The sequence below is a fragment of the Macaca mulatta genome, chromosome 2 (assembly GCF_049350105.2).
Source record: "Macaca mulatta isolate MMU2019108-1 chromosome 2, T2T-MMU8v2.0, whole genome shotgun sequence".
In the NCBI taxonomy this organism is placed as follows: Eukaryota; Metazoa; Chordata; class Mammalia; order Primates; family Cercopithecidae; genus Macaca; species Macaca mulatta.
The window spans coordinates 157,780,540-157,803,876 of NC_133407.1; the positions used below are offsets into that span (position 1 = coordinate 157,780,540).

Genomic DNA, 23,337 nt, shown 5'->3' on the forward strand with positions numbered 1-23,337 from the left:
CTAGTAAGGCTGAGGCTAGGGAAAGTTTCCCTGAAGTCATGGCATTTTAGTAGGAACTTCCTGAAGAACGAGAGGGGTTGTCTGGACAAAGATGAACAGCACATGGAAACTTTATAAGTTGAGAAGTTCCACAGATATGAGGGACAGCAGGGATACCTGCAAGCTGGAGCTTAAAGAACAAGGGGACAGTGCCTGAAAACAGGCCTGTGGATCGGCAGGCACAGGCCACCTCAATCCTGAGTGTCCATACTGGCTTACGTGAGCAAAATACATGCATTAAGCCATTCAACAAACATTTATTTAGCAACTGCTACAAGCCATCACTGTGTACTGGGGATGCAGCAGTGAATACATCTGGCAAATTTCCTGCCCTCAAAGAGCTTACAGTCTAGTGGAAGAGACAGATAATGAACAAACAAAGAAACAAGGAAATATCAGATATACAATTAAGTGCTGTGAAGGAAATAGAACAGGGTGATGTGACAGGGAGTGGCTGAGGTACTTCCTTAGTTTGTGTGACCTGGAACAGCCTCTCTAAGGCTCTGCATCAGATATCTGATATGTGATACCACCTGGGAGCAGGCTCTGAAAGAACACTACAGATAGAGAGGTAAAGGCAGGAGCTGCAGCAAGCCTGATGTGTTCAGGCACTGAGCAGAGGGCCAGGTGGCTAGGGCTCAGCAAGAGGGACGCCTCAAAAGAAGTGAGGCTTAGCAGGGCACGGAGCAGTGCGGCCGCAGGTGTGGTGGGAAGGGCATTCCAAGAGAAGGAGCCCCCTGGACACAGGCTTGCAGTCAAGAACAATACACCGTTATCACTCCCTGCATTCTACGTGGACTTGCCTGAGACGGGGCTGGCCAGGATCCCCGGGAAGCAGGAGGAGGGGTCTGTGGCACCAGGACTGGGTGGAAGGGAGAGTGGAGAAGGGGAATTGCAGAGAGAAAACCAGGGGCTGTTTTTCTCTCGGAGAGGCGGGTAGGCACTGGACGGGCAGAAGCGCCGCTATTCAGCCGGATGCACAGCTGCTGTCTAAGGGGCCGCGTCTGCAAGGGGCTGCAAATTCCCGGAGGGCAGCGTCTTGTTTGGCTTTGCTGTGTCCATAGCACATGGCAGGTACTTGGCCCATCAAGAGTGAGTGAGAGTGAGTGAGTGAGTCACCTGCTTGGCGAAGGTCTCTTCTGACCCACTTACCCTTGACAGTGCTCATAACTGCCAGCCTTGCTGGGTGCTTGGGCCTTTTCAAAGCCCTGGGATTTCTAAAAGGGTCCACAGCAAGTCTTCTTGACCTAAGCGGGAAGGAGCGCAGGCCCCTGCGGCGTAGGCTTTTACATGGCATTTATAGACCCGCCCGGAGAGGGTGCGCAGAGCTCCCGCCACAGTCCCACCACCAGTGAGCGCCGCCCCCACTCGGCTGACTCTCAGCCCGCCCCGCGCCCCTCCCCTCACGGGCTCCGGCCTTAACCAGAGCTCGCGGACTGGCGGGGACCGGTCCCACCTCCTGGCTACCAGGACGGGTCGGCACCAACCCCAGTTTCGGGGCTGCGGCTCACAGAAGTCTAACCTGCCGGCGACGCCCGCACCAACTCCTGCGCGCGGTGAGTTTCTGCTCTCTCGAAAGCGCCGGACGCCCGGCGGAAGGGAGGCTGCCCTGGCTGCGGCTCCGGGGGCTCCGGGGGCTCCGGGGGCTCCGAGGGCTCCAGGACTCGGTTCTCACCGCAAGTGCTCCTGCGGGGCCCATAAACTTCGCCGCTGGGACGCCGGGCTCGGGGTACGGGTCCGGAGTTCTTTGGAGCAGTTGAGCCTGAACCTGGCCAGGGGTCATCAGGCTAAAGGATTGCAGCGCCAGGACTGGCCCGCCGAGGATCTGGCCGGCCGCGGTGGTAGGGCCCTTACGGAGCCGGCGCCATCCTGTGGGGTGGGCACTACTGGTCCGGCTTATGGAAGAGAAAACTGAGGTTCGATAAGAGACAGGGACCAGCCGAAGGTGACACGATGATTTGTGACTGGGGACTACCTGTTTCCTGGGTCCCTCGACCCCATGCTGGGACAGGGAAACGTCTTCCCTGATTGGCCAAATCTGGGGGCCTGGCACGAGGGCCTCTTGTGATTGGAGGGGTCGACGTGCGCGCTCAGGGGCTGAGCTGTAGTCCCAGCTCCAGCCACTGCGCTCAAGTGGGAGGTCGTGTGCAGAGGGAGGCCGGATAGCAGACCCCACAACGTGGCTCCTGGGGCCCCGCTATCGAGAGCTCAGGCCCCGCGGGCACTTGCCTAGGAGAGGAAAGAATCTTCCCAAAGTGCAGACGGAGACGGAATTTAATCAGGAGTCTCAGACTTGGAGGCTTGGGCACTGGTGTCCCGTGACTTTGCTTCCTCCCCACGCCTCCACTTCTCCTTGACCTTGGGCAAGTTTCTTGTGTTCTGGATCTTAGTTTCTTGTCTCTAAAATCGGAGGGGCAATGAACAATAGTGCCTGCCTCCCAAGGTTACATGAGAATTACATGAGGTTGCCCCGTGCCTGGCCCTAGGAAACCCTCGGAGAATGTTGGCTGCTGTTTGTTTGTTTGTTGGTTTGTGACAGAGTCTCGCTCTGTCGCCCAGGCTGGAGAGCAGTGGCACGATCTCGGCTTACTACAACCTCCGCCTCCCGGGTTCAAGTGATTCTCCTGCCTCAGCCTCTAGAGTAGCTGGGACTACAGGCAAGTGCCACCACACCCAGCTAATTTTTGTATTTTTGGCAGAGACAAGGTTTTACCATGTTGGCCAGGTTGGTCTTGATCGCTTGACCTCGTGATCAGCCTCCCAAAGTGCTGGGGTTATAGGCGTGAGCCGTCACTCCCCGCCAACTGCTGTGTTCTTGTTAGCGTTAACTCTCACGGCCATGGGGGGAGACAATGGTGTGGCGTCCCTTATAGAGGAAAGGAGACTGAGGCTCAAAGATGGATTTACTCAGGGTTGGCCTGAAGCCTAAGGTCCAGAGGGCCAGGTCTCTGGACGGGTCCTGTTGCCTGTTCCGAGGGCTGTGGGAGAGAAAGCGGGTGGAGCATGACCCCCAAGGGACAAAGTGGCCTCCCTGCCAAGTGCCAGACCAAAAAGGCTGAGTGCAGGAGAGGGGTCGGCCTTGGGCCCTCCAACGGGCAGCGGGGAAATGAGACACCTTGCAGCGGAATGCTGGCCTCTGGGCTGAGCCTCTGCTCGGTGCTAGAGCTGCGTTCGTGGGCCCCAGGACCCCAGCACCAGAACAGAGGGCCCAGAGCTGCCGTCCTGCAGGGTGGCCCAGCCTCACAGGGACTAGAAGCTGGGTCCTGGAGAGCCAGGCCTGGGCTGGGAATTGGGTAGGAGGGTTGGGAGGCCCAGGAAGCCTCCCAGTGTCCCCACACCACCAAGTGAAAAGACACTGAGCAGCAATGACGGGGGGAGGAGGCGGAGGCCTGGAGGCCGCCCACACGGCCCACAAGGGGCTCTCTGGGCTCTTTCCAGCCCCTCTCCCTGGAGGCCCCTGCTCTTTCTGGGGCCAAAGGGCAAGCCTGACTGAGGCCCCTCCCTAGACTCCTGTGTCTGTCATGCTCGCTTTCCTTGGACTGTGACAACAGCCCCTTGGTGGTCACCTGGACTCTGCCTCCCTGCAGGGGGGGAACAACCTACTCTTTTATTTATTTATTTATTTTCAGAAGTAATCATGGCAATATAAAAAAGAACATTCTGTTAAGAAAACAAAATAATTACAGTCGTCAAAAACCTCTGAAACCCAAAACCCTTTACCCAGTGACTTTCAACATTTCAGTGTAAATTCTTCTAGGATTTTACCCTGCAAATAAACACACACATGCACACACATACACACACAAACTTAAGCCTTACAAAATTATTGTGGTTTGTTACTTGTTGGGGTGTTTTGACAGTGTCAGGTTGTATAATCCAATATTTACCAATATTTTCTAATAATTTAATGTTTTCTTCTTATATTCGATTTTCAAGTATTAATTTTTAACCCAATTGGACTGCATTTTGGAGTAAGATGTGAACTATAGATTAAATATTCTATATATAAAAAATATTCATTTATTTCAGTTAATAGACATTTTTAGAGCACTTTTAGGTTTACAGAAAAATTGAGGACGAAGTGCGGAGTTCCCATATTCTCAGTCTGTCCCTCCCTGCATACTTCCTCCTATTTCTCTTTCTATTCTTTTCCTTTCATTTTTTTTTTTTTTTTTCTGTTTTTTTGAGACAGGGTCTCACTTTGTTGCCCAGGCTGGTCTTGAACTCAAGGGCTCAAGTGATCCTCTGCCTTGGCCTCCCAAAGTGCTGGGATTACAAGCATGAACCACTAGGCCTGGCCTCCCCTATTTTTAAAATCGTGCATTGAGATATTTTTGTTATACCTTTTTTTTTTTTCTTTTTGACACAGTCTTGCTCTCTTGCCTAGGCTGGAATGCAGTGGCACAATCTCAGCTCACTGTAGTCTCTGCCTCCCAGGTTCAAGCAATTCTTGTGCCTCAGCCTCTCCAGTAGCTGGGATTGCAGGTGCACCACCATGCCCAACTAATTATTGTATTTTTATAATAGTAGAGACAGGGTTTTACCATGTTAGCCAGGCTAGTTTTGAACTCCTGGCCTCAAATGATCAGACCGCCTTGGCTTCCCAAAGTGCTGGGATTACAGGTGTGAGCCACCAGGCCTGGCCAATTTTGTTATACTTGGTGAGCCGATATTGATACAATGTTATTAATGAAAGTCCATAATTTACATTAGAATTCCCTCTTGGTGCTGTACATTCTATGGTTTTGGACAAACATATAATGATGTGTATCCAGCATCACAGTATCATAGAGAATAGTTTCACTGCCCTAAAACTCTCCTATGCTCTACCTATCCACCGCCAAACCCCACTACCTATCCCTGGCAAACACTGGTTACTGCCTTTGTAGTTTTGCCTTTTCTAGAATGTCATGTAGTATGTATGAATCTTATGGTATGTAGCCTTTCCAGACTGGCTTCTTTCACTTAGCAAAATGCATTTAAGCATCCTCCATGTCTTTCTGTGACTTGATAATTCATTTCTTTTGATCACTGACTTACACTCTGTTGTATGGATGTGAATGTACCACAGTTTATTTCTCTGTTCATGTACTAAAGGATATCTTGGTTGCTTCCAAGTTTTAGCAGCAAATAAAGCTGCTATCAACATCTGTGTGCATGTTTTTGTGTGGACATTAGTTTTCTTCTCATTTGAGTAAATGTCAAGAGCAATTGATGGATCATATGGTAAAAGTATGTTTGGGGTTATAAGAAACTACCAAATCTTTTTCCATAGTGGTGGCATCATTTTTCTTTTCTACCAGTAATAAATGAGAGTTCCTGTTGCTCCACAGCCTTGTCAGCATTTGTTGTCAGTGCTCTGAATTTAAGTCTTCTAATGTGCGTATAGTGGTGTCTCATTGTTATATTTTAATTTGCAATCTATAATGACTTACAGTGTTGAGCATCTTTTTAAATGCTTATCTGCCATCTGTATATCTTCTTTTGTGAGGTGTCTGTTAATTTACTTTGCCCATCTTAAAATTGGGTTGTTTGTTTTACTGTTGAGTTTTAAAAGTTCTTTGTATATTTTGGATAAGTGCTTTAACAGATGTCTTTTCTCCCCAACCATGGCTTGTCTTTGCATTCTCTTAACAGTGTCTTTTGCAGAGCAGAAGTTTTAAATTTTAATGAAGTCTAATGTACCATTTTTTTTCCTCCATGAAGTGTGCTGTTGTTGTATCTAAAAAGTCAAATCCAAGTTTTGGCAGTTACAAATAAAGATGCTATAAACATCAGCAGATTTTTGGTGTGATTTTTGTGCAATGCAGATTTTCTCCATTGTCTTGCCTTTGTCTCTTTGTCAAAGATCAGTTGACTGTATTGATATGAGTTTACTTCTGAGCTCTCTATTCTGTTCCATTGATCTATCTGGCTATTATTTTGCCAATACCACACTGTCTTGATTACTGTAGCTTTATAGTAAAGTATTGGGGACAGGCAGTATCAGTCCTGTAACTTTGTTCTCCTTCAATATCGTGTTTACTATTCCAGGTCTTTTGTCTCTCCATATAAACTTGAGAATCAGTTTGTTGATCCACAAATAACTGCTCGGGTTTTGATTGGGATTGCATTGAATCTATAGATAAAGTTGGAAAGAACTGACATCTGGACAGTATTGAGTTTCCCTATCCATGAACATGTAATATCGCTTCATTTATTTATACATATTTTTATGTTTTCATCAGTTATGGTTATTCTCACATAGATCCTGATATATTTTAGATTTATGTATAAGTAATTCACTTTTTGGTGCTAATGTAAATGGTTTTGTGTTTTTAATCTCAAATTCCAGTTGTTTATTGCCAGTATATAAGAAAGTAATAGCGGTGGCTCAAGTCTGTAATCTCAGCACTTTGGGAGGCCGAGGCGGGCGGATCACGAGGTCAGGAGATCGAGACCATCCTGGCTAACACGGTGAAACCCCGTCTCTACTAAAAAAATACAAAAAACTAGGCGGGCGCTTGTAGTCCCAGCTACTCCGGAGGCTGAGGCAGCCTAAACCCGGGAGGCGGAGCTTGCAGTGAGCTGAGGTCCGGCCACTGCACTCTAGCCCGGGCGACAGAGCGAGTCTCCGTCTCAAAAAAAAAAAAAAAAAAAAAGAAAGAAAGAAAGTAATAGATTTTTATATATTAACCATAACTTTACATCCAGCAACTTTGGTAGAATAACTTAGTATTTCCAGTTTTCTGTTGCTTTGTTGGCATTTTCCACATAGCCAATTACGTTTTTTGAGAACAAGGACAATTTATTTCTTCCTTTTCAATCTACAGACTTTTCATTTTCTTTTCTTTTCTAATTACATTAGCCAGGACTTCCAGTATAATGTTGAATAGGAAAGGTGAAAGGGAACATCCTTGCCTTATTTCTGATCTTAGGGGAAAATCTTCCAATTTCTCTCCATTAAGTATGATGTTAGCTGTAGGTTTTTCATAGATCTTCTTTATCAAGTTAAGTTTCCATTTATTACTAGTTTGCTGAAAGCTCTTTTCATAAATGGATGTTAGATTTTTGTCAAATGCATTTTCTGGATCTATTGATGTGATCATATAATTCTTCCTTAGCCTATTCATGTGATGGGTTACATTAATTGATTTTCAAATGTTTAACCTAGAATAAATCCCATGTGGTGTTATGCATAATTCTTTTTAAACATTGTTGGATTTAATTGCTGATTTTTTTGAGGATTTTAACGTCTTTGTTTATGATAAATATTGGTCTGTTTGTTTCCTTTCTTGACATGTTTCTGGTTTTGGTACTATGGTAATTCTGGCCAGAGAGAATTAGAGAATTTCCTCTACTTCTATTTTTTGAAAGAGATCATAGAGAATTGGCATAGTTTCTTTCCTAAATGTTTGGTCATATTCATTAACCCTAGTGCTTTCTATTTTGGAAGGCTACTGGTTATAGGCTCCTGTTCTTTAATCAGTATAGGCCTATTCAGATTATCTATTTCTCTTTGTGAGTTTTGGAACATTGCGCTTTCAAAGAATTGTTTCATTTCATTTCACTTACCAAATTTGTTGATATAGAGTTGTTCATGCTAGTACTTTGTTATCCTTTTAATGACCATAGGATCAGTATTGATGGCCCTTCTTTCATTTTTGATATTAGTAATTTGAGTCTTCTCTCTTTGTCTTCTTAATTAACCTGGCTAGAGGTGTATCAATTTTATTCATCTTTTCAAGGAACCAGCTTTAGGTTTTATTGATTTTCCCTATTGACAACGTGTTTTCAATTTCACAGATCCTGCTGTAATTTTTATTATTTCCTTTCTTCTGCTTATTTTGGATTTAATTTGCTCTTCTTTTTCTAGTTTCCTAATTTGGAAGCTTGCTTTTAGCTCTTTCTTCTTTAATAATATATGCATTCAGTGCTCTAAATTTCCCTCTAAACACTACTTTAGCAGCATCCCATAAATTTTGATGTTATATTTTCATTTTAATTTAGTTTGAAATATTTTAAATTTTTTCTTGAGATTTATTCTTTGGTCTGTTTACATGTTGTTTAGAAGTGTGTCATTTAGTTTCCATTTTTAAAATGTTTTTCAGAGCTGTTTCTGTTATTGATTTCTAGTGATTCTGTTGTGATCCATCATAGAAATAATTGATATTTGTTGTTGTGTGTTTTATGGCACAGAATGTGGTCTGTCTTGATGAATATTCTATGTGAGCTTGAGAAGAATGTGTATTCTGCTGTTGTTGGATGAGGTATTCTATAAATGCCAATTAGATACACTTAATTGATGGTGCTATTCAATTCAACTATGTCCTTACTGATTTCCAACCTGCTGGATCTATCAGTTAGTGGGGACTGGCCAGGCGTGGTGGCTCATGCCTGTAATCCCAGCACTTTAGGAGGCTGAGGCGAGCAGATCACCTGAGGTCAGGAGTTCGAGACCAGCCTGACAAACATGGAGAAACCCTGTCTCTACTAAAAATACAAAATTAGCCGGGTGTGGTGGCACATGCCTGTAATCCTAGCTACTCGGGAGGCTGAGGCAGGAGAATTGCTTGAACCCAAGAGGTGGGGGTTGCGGTGAGCCAAGATCACGCCACTGCACTCCAGCCTGGGCAACAAGAGCGAAACTCTGCCTCAAAAAAAAAATGGGTGGGGACTGACAGAGAGGTGTTGATGTCTCCAACTGTAATAATAGTGGATTCATCTATTTCTCCTTAGAATTCTATCAGTTTTTGCTTTACACATTTTAGCGCTCCGTTGTTAGGCACATATACGTTAAGGAGTATTAGGTCTGCTGGGATAATTGACCCCATTACCATTGTGTAGTGCTCCTCTTTATTCCTAATAATTTTCCTTTCTCTGAAGTCTGCCTTATTTGAAGTTAATAGAACAACTCCGTATTTCTTTTGATTAGTGGTAGCAGGATATATCTTTCTCCATCCCTTTGTTTTTAATCTATCTGGTTTTTATGTTGAAATGGGTTTCTTGTAGACAACATATAGTTAGGTCATGATTCTTTATTCATTCTGATAGTCACATGTTTTAATTGGTATATTTAGACCATTGATATTTAAAGTGATTTTTGACATAGTTGGATTAATATCTACCATATTTATTACTGTTTTCTATTTGCCCTTTGTTTCTTTTTTCTTCCACACTTTTTTCTGCCTTTTCTGATCTTAACTGAGCATTTTATATGATTCCATTTTCTTTTCTCTCTTAGCATATCAATTTTACTTTTTTGTTGTTGCTTTTTTAGTGGTTGACTTACAGTTTGCAATATACACTTAAAACAATTTAAGTCTGCTTTCAAATAACACCGTACACTTTATGGGTAGTGTAAGGGCCCTATTGCGGAGTATTCCTGATTCCTCCCTCCCATGCCTTATTATTACTGCTGTTATTCATTTCACTTATCCATAAGCTGCAATCACTGAACACATTGTTGCAATTATTATTTTGAACAAATTGTTATCTCTCAGCTTAAGAATAAGAAAAAAATTTATTTCACCTTTATTTCTTTCTAATACTCTTTTGTATGTTGATCTGAGTTTCTGACTTGTTCAATTTTCCTTTTCTTCTGAATAACTTCTTTTAACGTATCTTGTAAGGCAGTGTACTGGTGACAAATTCATTCAATTTTTGTTTGAGAAGTCTTTCTCCTCCAGTTTTGAAGGACAATTTTACTGCATACAAATGGAATCTAGTTAGTTCTAAGTTGATGGAATGTTTCAATTCTTTAAATATTTCTTTCTATTCTATTCCTGATTACACGGTTTATGAAGAGAAGTATGATGTAATCCTCATCTCTCTCCCTCTATACGTATGTCCTGCCCTGCCTCTCCCTGGCTTCACTGAAGATTTTCTCTTTGTCTTCTATTTTTTGCAGTTTGAATATGATATGCCTAAGTATAGATTTTGGGGTCGGAGATAATCTTTATCCTATTTGGTTTCCTCTGAGCTGCCTGGATCTTGGTTTGGTGTCTATCTTTAATTCTGGAAAATTCTCAGTCTTTATCACTTCAAATATTTTTACTATTCCTTTTTCTGTTCCTCTCTTTTTTTTTTTATTCCATCTCATATCCCTATTACAAGGATTTACACCTTTTGCAATTGTCCCACCATTCTTGGATATTCTGTTTTGTCCTTTTTATTCTATTTTTCTCTTTGTATTTCAGTTTGGGAAGTTTCTATTGATATTTCATCCATCTCATTGATTATTTCCTCAGTTGTATCCAGTCTATTGATAAACCTATTAAAGACATTCTTTGCATTTCTCATAGGGTTTTTATTTCTAGAATTTTTTTGTGTTTTTCTTAGTTTCCATCTCTCTGCTTACGTGACCAATTTGTTCTTACATGTTCTCCACATTTTCCATTAGAGCTCTTAGCATTTTAATTATCATTTAAAATTTTCCATCTGAAAATTTCAACATTGCTTCCATATCTGATTCTGGTTTAGGTGCTTGTTTCATCTTTGCAAACTGTGTTTTTGTCTTTTATATATCTTGTAATTGTTTTGTGGAAAATCAGATATAATGTATTGGGTAAAAGGTACTGAGGTAGATAGGCCTTTAGTGTGAAGTTTGATATTTACCTGTCTAGGAGTTAGAATGTGCTTACTATTTGCTATAGCTGTGGATGTCAGAGGATATAATTTTCTCTCTTCTTCATCTTGTTTTTGTCTACCCTACTGTCTTTGGATTTTTCTAGAGACTCCTTAAATAGGCTCTGGCTTGCAGTTCTTTTATCCATAATCCCCTTACTATACTGGAGCTCTGTGGATGTAGTGGTAAGGTGTTTTGGTTGGGGGAAGTGTTTTACAGTCCTACAATTAGGTCTTAGTGTTTCAGTGAGCCTGCACCCCTGGGCAGTGGCCTTCACAGCTGTTTCTCATTCCTATCCCTTTTAGATGATGAGAAAGGCTAGAGGCGCTGGATTGGGGTTTTTCCTCATCACTTAGGTTAGTTAGGCCTTGGGTGTCCATTCACTTAGGTTCTGGTATAATAGTTTCTATGAGGGTAGATTTCTTGAGGCAAAAAAAAAAAAAAACGACTGCTTTCCTTGCCTCCAGCCAAAAACAGAAGGGGATTTTTCTCCAATTCTAAGTGTGAGAACTGTAAGAATTAAAGAAAGAGGAAAAAAATACAAAAGCTGGCTTGCCAGTTAAGACATTTATTTTAGAGAAAATAAACCTGAGAGGAGCTTCTGACTGAGTTAGGTCAGAGGCACACTCTCTTACAGACTAAGAGCTTTTAAGGATTCAGGGTGGGAGAGTTTATCAGAGGCTTCGACTGCTTCTTTGTCTCTTGGTTGTGCTTACCTGGGAGGGAGAGTTGTCTACCTGTTTTCATACATTTTTCCTGCAGTGCAGGTATAGTCCCCCAGCCTGCTTTTACTTATTTATTTATTGAGACAGAGTCTTGCTCTGTCACCAGGCTGGAGTGCAATGATGCCATCTCGGCTCACTGCAACCTCCGCCTCCAGGGTTCAAGTGATTCTCCTGCCTCAGCCTCCTGAGTAGATGGGACTACAGGCATGTGCCACCACACCTGGCTAATTTTTCGTATTTTTAGTAGAGGCGGGGTTTCACCGTGTTAGCCAGGATGGTCTCGATCTCCTGACCTCGTGATCCGCCTGCCTCAGCTTCCCAAAGTGCTGGGATTACAGGCATGAGCCATCGCCGCGCCCAGCCAAGAGTCTGCTTTTAGCTTTCCTATCTTAGTGCCCCTGAAGGAAAAGGAATGTGCTTATTCCTTATTATTAAGGCCCACTGTTTTACTGGGGCCCATTGTATGAGGGTGAAGCTTGGCAGTTACCCAGGAGACTTCTCCCCGACTTCCCTCTGCATCCCAGCTGTCTTATCTGTGTTTTACTGTCAGCTCTTTCTGGCTGCTTGTAGTTAGAAGAGAAGTGATTTCCTTGAAACGCATGAGGCTAGAAAGGGAGCTGGAATTTAAAGTGATGCTGTTTGTCTGAGATGACAGTGCTCCTGCTCTATCATTCCAGACCCTGTGGGTATAAAACGACAAGGGGGGACGTGTTCTTTCTGGCTACTTCCTGCTGATGTGGGGCGGAGAGTGTTTTGGTCTTGGATTGACTGCAGGAGCAACACCATTTGTAGGTGTTTTGGAGTAGTTGTCTGCGAAATGGCCGTGATTCTGTCGGTTAAAAATTTTTGAAAAAGGTTAATTAAACAGAGTAAAAACATTAGTCCTAGGCTTTTCAGCAGCGTTTTTTATTAGGCCTGTGACAGAAGCAACTATTTGTTTTTTCTTTTAATGACAGGCAGAGGTGCATGTTTGGAAAGACCCATGTGTTATTTTTTGTTAGTAACTGTTATTCCTGCTATGAGGATAATAATTAAGCAGAATGCTACAGTAACTGAGATTCTCTGTCCAGTATTCCACTCTGAGGGTACACAGTGCTACTGCAAATAGTACAGCCATTCCCGCGAGCATGTCATAGTAAATAATTTTCATTAAAAAAGGTTTTAATAGTTGGCTTAAAAGGAGAGGTAGAAACAAGAAAAAGTATTTGGTGAGGTAGGGTTGAGACTGAGTAAGAGGAGTAATTTTTACTAGTTACTTAACTTTTATGATTTTTAGCTTAAGATTTCTTTTTTCTTTTTTTTTTTTCTTTTTTTTTTTTTTTAACATTAATAGGACGTTTTTCTGGGCTACTAGGGGTTGCTTTCCCAGCTCTTTAGGCTTTGACTTGAGTGTGATGTATCCAGGAGTTGATTTCTGTAACAGATATAATTTAAACTGTAGAAGATAATAAAAATTGAAAAACTTTAGGCAAGACTAGAATTTAGCAACAAGTATGCTATAGTTTTTGGAACATAATTTTTACTTTTCAGTCTCCTATTTTTATTAAAAGACAATTTATGGTAGGACTGGTTTGCTTTATTATACTTGGCTTAATTATTTGTATATAGTGCAGCAAGAATAATTATTTGCTACACAGGCCTTTTAAATCGGCTTTGATGGAACTTTGTTATATAGAAGGAATTTGAGATAAGAATTATTAAAGCCAAACCAGCCATGGATTTGTACCATTAAATACTTATGAGTTGGGTGAATTCCTTTTCTTTTGAGGTTTTAAGATAACTTGGGGTTCCTGGCCTGTCAGAAAGTGACATTCTTTACTTGCCACAGGTCAGAAACCCTGTATGGGGACCGTGCACACAAACTATGAGTCCAGTTTTCCAAGGGTTTCATTGGCTTTATAAGTTAAGTTTGATTCCTTAGAGGAGAGCACACCATTCCAGTCAAAGCCTTGATAAAATAACCAGTTTTTCCAATTGTATTCTGTTACAAAAGAAAATAGATTCTTACAGCACTGATGCAAACTATAGTGTTGTCATTTAAAAACACTTATACTCTAGAACTTAAAGTATAATAAAAAATTTAAAAAATAAAAAAAGAACACTTATAACTAGTTTTTAAATTCTAGAGGAACTAGGCAAAGAGAAAAAAACACACTTTAAATACTATTTACAGGAGTATACTTTACTTAGTTGTTAAAGGCTGTAGCTAGCTTAAGACCAGTTTTCTTGACTCTGAAAAATAAGATAAAGATTAGTAGCATTCTAAGGAAAAGGTAAAAACTTGTTTTTGTTTTTTATTAGTTTAGTGCATTTTATTCACTTTTATTTTGCTTGATATTTACAAACATTTTAGCTTTTTATGAGTTCTGTATGTTTTGTTTGTTGTTGTTGTATTGTTGCGGTTGTGAGAAACCTGCCTTTGAGAGCACTTGTTAAGGTTTCACAGCTTGAATATAAACCATGTTTTGAAGATAATTAAACCAAAATAAAAATTGTCTGTAAATAACAAAATGTCTAGCTTGGATACAGTTAGAAACACAATTGACAAAGAAATTTGGTTATTTTTGTGGTTTACAGTAACCCTGGGCCGGGCGCGGTGGCTCAAGCCTGTAATCCCAGCACTTTGGGAGGCTGAGACGGGTGGATCACGAGGTCAGGAGATCGAGACCATCCTGGCTAACATGGTGAAACCCCGTCTCTACTAAAAAAATACAAAAAACTAGCCGGGTGAGGTGGCGAGTGCCTATAGTCCCAGCTACTCGGGAGGCTGAGGCAGGAGAATGGCCTAAACCCGGGAAGTGGAGCTTGCAGTGAGCTGAGATCCAGCCACTGCACTCCAGCCTAGGCGACAGAACGAGACTCCGTCTCAAAAAAAAAAAAAAAAAAAAAATACAGTAACCCAACATAACAACTTTAATTGTGATTAATAGCACATATTTAGACATAAGAACCTTAGACATCCCATACAGTTTTGGAACATATGTTAACATTATTCCTTAAAATATAACCTATTAGACATTATTTTGGAAACTTTATGTTGCTAAATAATTCTGTTTACCTCTTTTTGGATGGTTTAGGGGTTTTGTGCAGCACCGAAAAGCCAGGGGTCAGGAAAGACAACCTCGAGACTAAAGTTTGATTTGGGGAAGGCTGTTAAATATGTTTAAAATGTAAAACCCTTGATATTATGAAATAGAATTTTAGATTACCATAAGTTTTTTTTTTTCCTGTTTGTTTTGTTTTGTTTTGCTAAAATAATGAGATAACAATCTGGAAAAGCAAAAACCATTTATTAGCCTTTGGTATTACATGAAAATTTTGTTTAAGAGAGAAAGTTAAATTTCACCCTTTCATTAGTTTGCTATTATTAACTTTAATTTTAATGAAACCTTATAGATAATTTTATTTAATTTTAATGAGTTTGACCATGAAGTGAGATTTTTATATACCCATTATAACCCTTGACAAGTTTTGCTAAAGAGTAGATTAGCATTTTAAGAAAAGTTGTGGTGCTTTTATTTTAGTGTTTAATTTACAGAAGAAAAAAACATATAATACCCTTTTGAGTTTAGTTCATGTGTTTACACACAGAGTTTTCTTTGCAGAATTAATTTTTACAATGTTTTTACAATTTGTTTTAACCTTTCACTTTATTTTATTTAATTTTAAGACAATTTATTATTCTTCAGCAAAATGTATACATTTTTATGCCTTTTTATAATTTTTAACTAAAAACACTTTTTACTGTTTTTATACACCTTGCATGCAAATCCATGTTTAGCAGTTTTAATTACATGTTATAATGGTAACTTTTAGCAATTTTTCACTTTAATGTAAAACGTGTTAAGTTTTTTTGTGTGTGACTTGAAACTAAAAGCACTGACACATTTTGTAATTTGGGCAAAGTAGCTCTGAAATATAATGCTGTTTTTTTCTATTTTAAACACTTCGGTAAAATCGCAAGGTGAGTGCTTAGGTAGAAATAAGTAACTAATGAACAGGGGGGAACAAAGTTTAGTTGGGCAATACTCTTTATGATACTGACAAGTGAAGGCTTACTAGTTTTAAAAGTGCTGGCTTTATTTTTGTAGTCACAGAGTAGTCTAAAGGCAAGGCTTACCCAGCTTCTGGCTCCCACATGAACATTATTTATTTAGTATGCCAGATTTTTCTTAAGGTGCACTAGCCACTGCAGATATTTTTACTGGTGGGAACTGAGATTTTCTAGACACGTAAATTAGCTGCCAATTGTGGTTTATCTTAGGGACATGTTTATAGAGACAGTATTCTTACTTAGCTTGCATTCTAAATTTTGTTCGCTTATTATCTTGTTAAAGCGATTAATATGTCTGTACAATGAAGACAACGGTTTTTTTGCCTTTTTAGGTTACAGCTTCAGCATGAGAATTATACTTTGACACAGAAAATCAGGTCTATAAGTGAAATATAATAAAGTGTTCTGAAAAGAAGGAGACTACCTTACAACCCCAAGAGAAAAATATGTGGTACTAAGCCCTGGTTCCTTTTTTCCTTATTGTTTTGTCATTTTTTTAGAAATTTGGGAACTAAAATCTTTTTGTTTAAATGCTGAATTTATAAATTGAAACAAACTCTTGGGTTTTGTTATAAAGGCAAAGTAATAATACTTCTATGTATTTTATAGAGTTATAGAGTATAATAACTTGAATTTATGGTTGGATTTGACTGAACCTACGTAGATACTAATCTGAGTGACTCATATCTAGAAAATGCAATATTTTAAGTATAAAAAATTAAACTGGACTAGTTTGCTTTTGTTTTATAGTATAAATGAAAATGACTCAAACTATTTAATTGAGCAGAAATTATGAATGAAAGATATATTTTAGAGCTATATGACTGAGGGACATTTTAACTTGAATTCCTCAGTGGCAAAAGAGGTGTATAAACTAATGCTAGTGTATACACTACTAAATTGCCAACTTATGTAACATTTTTTAATTTAATTTTTAAAACGAAAGTTTTTTTTTCACTGTAAAGGGCAGTAACATTAAATTTTCTCTATGGGTACAAGTGGATGATTTATTTAGTATATTGACATACTTAACTACTAGTATTTTGAGGAAGCTGGATGTGATATAAATTTAATTTGAAAAACATGGTTTATGAAATTTTATAATAAAATTATTAATAAAGACATTGTTCAGTTTCTATAAACATTAAATGTGAGTATCTGTTGTCACAGTTTTAAATGTCAAAGAAAAGTCTTTAAAAATTAATATAGTGAGTCCAGATATGTTGGCTCACGCCCGTAATCCCAGCACTTTGGGAGGCCAAGGGGGGCAGATCACCTGAGGTCAGGAGTTCCAGACCAGCCTGGCTAACATGGTGAAACCCCATTTCTACTAAAAATACAAAAAATTAGCCAGGCGTGGTGGTATGTGCCTGTAATTCCAGCTACTCGAGAGGCTGAGGCAGGAGAATTGCTTGAACCTGGGAGACAGAGGTTGCATTGAGCCAAGATCGTGCCATTGCACTCCAGCCTGGGCAACAAGAGTGAAACTCTGTCTCAGAAAAAAAAAAATTAATATAGTGATAATATACATGTTCTGCTATTAAAGACCAAGAACAATACCTAGATTGATCCCTTAAGTAATTAAATTTTGAACTGTGCAATACAGTTTAGCATGTCTTTGGAAAACAATGTCAGAGCTGGAGAAATACCTAAGAATTAAAACTTAAACCATAAATAGTACTAGTATATCTTAGCACAGCTAGGTAGGACATCTAACAAAAGCATGCACACATAATAAAAAACCCACAATTTTGCTTTAACAGAGTAATAAAGTAAAATGGCAATATACACAGTATTACTTTGCTTAACATTTTCCTTAAAAATATTTGATTTAGGCTGGGCATGGTGGCTCACACCTGTAATCCCAGCACTTTGGGAGGCTGAGGCAGACAGACACGAAGTCAGGAGATCAGGAGATTGTGACCACCCTGACCAACATGGTGAAACCCCGTCTCCACTAAAAATACAAAAATTAGCTGAGGGTGGTGGTGCGCACCTGTAGTACCAGCCACTCGGGAGGCTGAGGAAGGAGAATCGCTTGAACCCGGGAGGCAGAGGTTGCAGTGAGCCAAGATTGCGCCATTGCACTTCAGCCTGGTGACAGAGCAAGACTCCGTCTCAATAAATAAATAAATAAAATGCATTTAATCGCTTATTTTTCTTAGGCCACTTAATTACTCAGAGCTCCTTTTAATAGATACTGCACTCGTAACACATATATAGCCACACAGACAACCAGAAGAAGATCCAGTAGTTATAAGATTTACATTTGCTAATTTTTTTAGTTGGATTATTGGCCTCCGAATGAGGCCCTTTAAGAACAGGGCTGGGAAAACAATTTTCAGGGCCTAAAAAACAAGCATAGCTGGAATACAAGACAGATTTTTGAGAGGTACTTATTCACCTTTAATTTCAGGCGGTCCATAAGGAAAACAGAGATTTTTCCCAAAATGGGATTTGTGGCACCTTTTCTGTTTTCCCAGGGAGTTCCAGGCTACTAGAAGTTATTTTAGGGTTTTTTATGCATGCATTAAAAGTGGCAAGACACAGTGGAGAAATGAAATTTTGACTGAGAAAAAAACTTTTTTCAGGAAAACCAGATTTATGAAGAGAAAAACATAAAGGTCTTTGGAATATATTTTCTTGGATATCCATTTTAATTAAGCTGAGTGCTCTTTTTTATTAAGGGTAAGGGTGGAGGTTGGAATTATATAAATGTTATGCCAAGTTAAATTAAAGGATTGAGTTATGTACAGGAATTCCCTGCAATAATGAGAGGGATTTTTAGAGAAAGATCCCAGAAGCTGTTCGATCTGCCACAAATCAGACATGGAGAAGGGGACATGAATGTGAGCAATACCTTTTACCCTGGCCACTTCCCGGAGAGGGAGAATGGCAGAGGAGGTTTCATTGGTTGGAGTAGTTTTTGAACCAGTGGAGAAGGAGGAGGGGTGGGGTTTAAAGTAGAAGAAACCTTGAATATGGGGAACCTTTTGCCAGAATCTCTGAGATGCAGCTAAAGCAGTGTTAAGAGGAAAGTTTATAGCACTAAATGGCTTCATCAAGAAAATAGAAAGATCTCAAATTAACAAACTAACTTCACCTAAAGGAACTAGAAAAACAGAACAAACCAACCCCAAAACCAGTCAAAGAAAAGAAGTGAAAATTAGAGAACTGAATGAAATTAAGATGCAAAAATCCACACAAAAGATCAATGAAACCAAGAGTTGGTTTTTCAAAAAAATAAAAATAAACAAGATCAATAGACCACTAGCTACATTAATATACAAAAAGAGAAGATCCAAGTAAGTATAATCAGAAATGGCAAAGATGACATTACAACCAATCCACAGAAATTAGAAAAGATTTTTAGAGAATACTGTGAACAAATATATGGACACAAATGAGAAAATTTAGAGGAAATTGATAAATTCCCGGAAACACACAATCTCCCAAGACTGAAGCAGGAAAAGATTGAAATGCTGTAATAGACCAATATTGAACTCCAAAACTGAATCAGTAATGAGAAAAACTACCAATCAAGGAAAGCTCAGGGCCAGACAGATTCATACTGAATTCTACCAGACATACAAAGAAGTAATGACACCAATCCTATTGAAAGTATTACCAAAAAATTGAAAAGGAGATCCTACCTAACTCATTCTGTGAAGCCAGAATCAGCCTAATACCAAAATCTGGCAGAGACATAACAAAAAAAGAAAACTTCAGGCCAATATCCCCGATGAACATAGACACAAAAATCCTCAACAAAATACTAGCAAACCAAATCCAGCAGCACATCAAAAAGTTAATATACTATGCTTAAGTGGGCTTTATTCTTGGGATGCAAGGCTGGTTTAACATACACAAATCAATAAATGTGATTTGCCACATAAACAGAATTAAAAGCAAAAACTATATGATCATCTCAATAGTTACAGAAAAAGCTTTGGAGAAAATCCAGCATCTCTTCATGATAAAAATCCTCAACAGATGAGGCATCAAAGGAATATACCTCAAAATAATAAGAGTCATCTATGACAAACCCAAAACCAATATCATGCTGAACAGGCAAAAGCTGGAACCATTCCCCTAAGAATTAGAACAAGACAAGGATGCCCACTCTCACCACTCACATTCAACATAATACTGGAAGTCCTAGCCAGAGCAATCAGGCAAGAGGAATAAATAAAAGGCATCCAAATAGGAAAAGAAGAAGTCAAACTAACTCTTCACCAACAATATCATTCTAAACCTAGAAAAGCTTAAAGACTCCACCAAAAGGCTGCTAGAACTGATAAACTATTTTAGTAAGACTTCAGGATACAAAATCAAGTACAAAAATCAGTAGCATTTCTGTACACCAATAATGTCCAGGCTGAGAATCAAATCAGGTACACAATCCCATTTACAGTAGCCACAAATAAAGTGAAATACCTATGAATACAGCCAATTGAGGAGGTGAAAGATATTTACAGGGAGAACTACAAAACACTGCTGAAAGAAATCAGAGATTACACAAATAAATGGAAAAACATTCCATGCTTATGGATTGGAAGACTCAATATTGTTAAAATGTCCATAAAGTCTGAGGCAATTTACAGATTCAATGCTATTCATATGAAACTACCAGCATCGTTCTTCACAGAATTAGAAAAAACTATTCTAAAATTCACATGGAATCAATAAAAAGCCTGAATAGCCAAAGCAATCCTAAGGAAAAATAAGAAAGCTGGAGGCATCACACGCCCTGACTTCAAACTATTTTATCAGGTCATAGTAACCATAACAGCATGATACTGGTACAAAAACAGACACATAGACCAATGGAACAGAATGGAAAACTCCAAAATAAAGCCACACACTTACAACCAACTGATCTTTGACAAGGCCCACAAAAACAAGCAACAGGGAAAGGACTCCCTAGTCAATAAATGATGCTAGGATAGCTGGCTGGCCATATGCAGAAGAATGAAACTGGACTCTTTTGCCATATACTAAAATTAACTCAAGATGTATTAAAGGTTTAAATGTAAGACCTCAAACTATAAAAATCCTAGAAGAAAACCTAAGAAATACCCTTCTTGACATCAGCCTTGGCAAAGAATTTTTGGCTAAGTCCCCAAAAGCAATTGCAACAAAAACAAAGATTGACAAGTGAGACCTAATTAAAATACAGAGCTTCTGTACAGCAAAAGAACTATCAATAGAGTAGACAGTCTACAGAATGGGAGAAAATATTTGCAAACTACACATCATGCAAAGGTCTAATATCCAGAATGTATAAGAATTTTAAACAAATCCACAAGCAAAAAACAAATAACCCCATTAAAAAATGGGCAAAGGACATGAGCAGCCACTTCCCAAAAAAAGATATATAAGCAGCCAACAAAAATATTAAAATGTTCCTCATCACTAATCATTAGAGAAATGCAAATCAAAATCACAATGAGATACCATCTTACACTGGTCAGAATGGCTATTACTAAAAAGTCAATGAACAACAGTCCTGGTGAGGCTATAGAGAAAACAGAACGCTTATACACGGTTAGTGGGAATGTAAATTAGTTCAGCCACTGTGGAAGTTTCTTAAAGAAAAGTTTAGAGATTTCTTAAAGAACTTAGAACTACCATCCATCCCAGAAATCCCATTACTGGGTATATACTCAGAGGAAAATAGATCATTATATGAAAAAAACACATGCACTCATACGTTTGTTGTTGGACTATTCACAACAGCAGCGACAGGGAATCAACTTAGGTGCCCAACAATGGTGGATTGGAAAAATAAAATGTGGTACATATACACCATGGAATATTACACAACCATAATAAAAGAGTGAAAGCATGTCTTTTGTAGCAACATGGGTAGACTAGAGGCTGTAATCTTAAGTGAATTAAGGCAGAAACAGAAAACCAGATACTGCATGTTCTCACTTACAAGTGGGAGCTCAACATTGAGCATACATGCACATAAAATGGGAACAACAGACACTGCAGACCGGTAGAGTGGGTAGGGGAATGGGTTGAAAAAACTCTGTTGGGTACTGTGCTTGCTACCTGGGTGCCATATATTCATATATCAAACCTGCACCTGCACCCCCTGTTTCTAAAATAAAAGTTGAAAGAAAAAGAAAACTACACCAAAACCTGAATAGGACATTTGTTACAAGGAAGTATTTGACACATCAATATTTCTTTTCTTCTTTTCTTTTCTTTTTGCCTCACCCTGCTCTGCCCCGCCCCGCCCCGCCTTGCCTTTTTTTATTTTATTTTATTTTTTTTTTTTTGAGACATAGTCTCACTCTGTTGCCCAGGCTGGAGTGCAGTGGTGGAGTCTCAGCTCACTCCAGCCTCGACCTCCCAGACTCAAGTGATTCTCCTGCCTCAGCCTCCCAAGTAGCTGGGACTACAGGCATGTACTACCATGTCCAGCTATTTTTTTTTCTGTAGTTTTTGTAGAGATTGGGGTCTCACTATGTTGCCCAGGCTGGTCTTGAACTCCTGGCCTCTAGCAATCTGCCCACATCAGCCTCCTAATGTGCTGGGGTTGCAGTCATGAGCCACTGGGACTGGTTCACGTCAATATTGCTTACAAGCGTAGATTAAAAAACAAACAAAATACCAGCTCTTCAAATTTAAAGATATATAAAAAGGTAATATATCATGATCAAGTGGTATTCATTCCAAGAATGCAAAGGTGGCTTAACATTTAAAAATCAATCACTATGATCCACCACAATAAAATAAAAATCTCATGACCTACAGGAAGAACATTTGGTAAAAGTCAACTCCCTGTCATGATTGGCAACCAGAAATATATTAATAAGACAACTTTCATAATATGTTAGTCTATCTACCAAAATTTCCCAAAGCTAACCAATGGTCAAATATTGAATGGTTTCTTCCCAAGGTCACAGGAATGAAACAGGAACTACTATCACCATCTGTATTCAATATTGGCAAGTGCAATAAGGAAGTAAATGAAATGAAAGACTTCAGAATTGGAAAGAAAGAAATAAAACCAACATCATAACATGATTATATACTTAGAAAATCACAAAGAATCTACACAGTATGAAAATTTATACGTGAAGAAATTAAGGTGCTGTTTAATACAACGTCAATGTACAAAATCAGTTGTATTTCTACATGCTAGCAACAAAAAAGACAAACAAACCAATTTTTAAAATGGGTCAAAGAACTCAAATAAACATTTCTCCAAAGAAGGTATACAAATGGCCAAAAGCACATGAAAAGATGTTTAACATCATGATTCAATAGCAAAATACAAATCAAAACCACAATGAAATACCACTTCACAACTACTAGGTAGGTCAGCTACAATAAAACTTCAGGTTATGTATCTTCACTACGACAACAAAAGACATTTTTAAGCTATACTAAATGCAAAGATAGACAAACTGACCAAAGGTTCAAAGATAGATGTATACATGTATAATCCTTTTCAATGAAGAAACTTCTTTTCAGTAACTAGTGCTGGGTTAATTTTATATCCATATGGAAAAAAAATTCTGGACTTCTACATTACATTGTATGGAAAAATCAGTTCCAGAGGGATTGCACATCTAATGTAAAAGGCAAAACAATAAAGACCTTGAACGACAAGAAGAACATCTTCATGAACTTGGAGTAGGCAAAGATTTTTTAAATAGAATACAAGAACCACTAAACATAAAGGAAATGTTTGATAAAATGTACTATATTAAGTTTAAGAACGTCTGTTCATCAAAAGACATCATACGAGGATGTAAAAGGCAAACCACAGAATTAGGGAAGATGTTTTCCATACACATATCTGACAAAGAACTCATAATCTAGATGATTCAAAAACAAAACAGAAAAACAAAACAAAAAACTCCCTTTCAATAAGAATAAAACCACACAGACAA

General features: G+C 39.2%; 1 protein-coding gene across 8 annotated transcripts in view; it reads left to right on the forward strand.

Annotated features, from left to right (window-relative positions):
* The first annotated feature begins 1,480 nt into the window (after positions 1 to 1,480).
* The window catches only part of ALDH1L1 (aldehyde dehydrogenase 1 family member L1), an 80,945-nt gene continuing 59,088 nt past the window's right edge, over positions 1,481 to 23,337 (forward strand). For 3 of the 8 annotated variants that reach the window (XR_013413430.1, XR_013413429.1, XM_077990978.1), the window contains exon 1: positions 1,485 to 1,595. The gene's annotated coding sequence lies outside the window, so the exon portion shown is untranslated. 8 annotated transcript variants of the gene reach the window in all.